Genomic DNA, 1811 nt, shown 5'->3' on the forward strand with positions numbered 1-1811 from the left:
GGAAAGAGATCAGGAGTCATAGATGCAAGCACCACCAACAGAATACAAGAGATAGAAGAGAGAATCTCGGGTGCAGAAGATACCATAGAAAACATTGACAAAACAGTCAAAGAAAATGGAAAAATGCAAAAATCTCCTAATCCAAAACATCCAGGAAATCCAGGACGCAATGAGAAGACCAAACCTAAGGATAATAGGTGTTGAAGAGAGAGAACTTAAAGGGCCACTAAATATCTTCAACAAAATTATAGAAGAAAACTCCCCTAACCTAAAGAAAGAGATGACCATGAACATACAAAAAGCCTACAGAACTCCAAATAGATTGGGCCAGAAAAGAAATTCCTTCTGTCACATAATAATCAAACACCAAATGCACTAAACAAAGAAAGAATTTTAAAAGCAGTAAGGGAAAATGGTCAAGTAAAGTATAAAGGCAGACCTATCAGAATTACACCAGACTTCTCACCTGAAAGTGAAAGCTTTTTTCACTATGAAAGCTAGAAGATCCTGTCAGATGTCATACAGACCCTACAAATGGCATTGTGGAACACAAATGCCAGCCAAGGCTATTATACCCAGCAAAACTCTCAATTACCATAGATGAAGAAAACAAGATATTCCTTGACAAAACCAAATTTATACAAACAAACCCAGCCCTAAAAAGGATAATAGATGGAAAACCCCAACATAAGGAGCAAAACTACACCTTAGAAGAAGCAAGAAAGTAACCTTTCAACAAACATGATTCCACCTTTAACAGAAAAATAACAGAAAGTAATGATTACTTTTCCTTAATATCTCTTAATATGAAAATTAATATTACTAACATATCCTAACCAATTGAAATTCAAAAATATGAGGAATTAGATATTTGTTGGCTGTCATCCAGTAGTCTCTCTAATTGGTAATTGGAGATATAGGTCCAATATTGTATAATCCATATACATTTTCTGCTTGTTTGTACCTGACTGTGTCTTGCTGTGTACCACATAATGATCTTGAAATCAGGCTTCTCCTATCTCAGCCTCTCTATTAGTAGGATTGTTTATTTGATGTTTTTACACTATACTATGGTTTTCAGAACAGCTTACATATTTCAAAAGTATTTATAAAGCCAAAAGAAACATAGACAATTAATTTGGAAGGTTGCTTATAAGGGAACAACAAAGGGTGATACTGAATGCTTTACTTAATATTTATAATTATTGTATCAGTTTTGAAGAGGAGGACTTTATAAGTTACTCTTTCTCTGAGATGAATGCTTTTCAAAATCATCACAGCCAATGAGCCAGATTTTTACCCTCACCTAAAGTCTGTGCCACCCTCTAAGCAGAATCATTGTTCATTGAAACAGTTGGTGAATGACTTGATGAATAGACCATCTTAATACACATACTATTTCCTAAATGAATTTAACCTGTTCCCTGTGGGCTGAGAATAAAGGCAAACATTCAAGTCAAATAGCTTTACCATAACAGGAAATCTGTATCCAAAAATCATGTCTATAATTCATTCCTTGGTGCAGCAGAACTGTCAACTCTTAGCTTAGCTACTATGGAAGTAAAATCTTTGGTGATGTGAGGAACATTGAAGTACAGCCTTATTACAATGAACTCCAGTGTCTAAAAATTGCCCTTATTTGGGGTTTGTACCACAGTAAGAGCCAAGATTTTAAACTCTACTAAAAACAAAACAAACAAACAAATAAACAGACTTTATCTATTTATATTCATTTAAAAAACTAATAGTGATGTATTATTTTAAAATATCATACAGTTAATATGTTTGGAGTTATTTAAAATTTATATTGA

Source organism: Mastomys coucha, unplaced genomic scaffold (genome assembly GCF_008632895.1).
Source record: "Mastomys coucha isolate ucsf_1 unplaced genomic scaffold, UCSF_Mcou_1 pScaffold13, whole genome shotgun sequence".
NCBI classification, from domain to species: domain Eukaryota; kingdom Metazoa; phylum Chordata; class Mammalia; order Rodentia; family Muridae; genus Mastomys; species Mastomys coucha.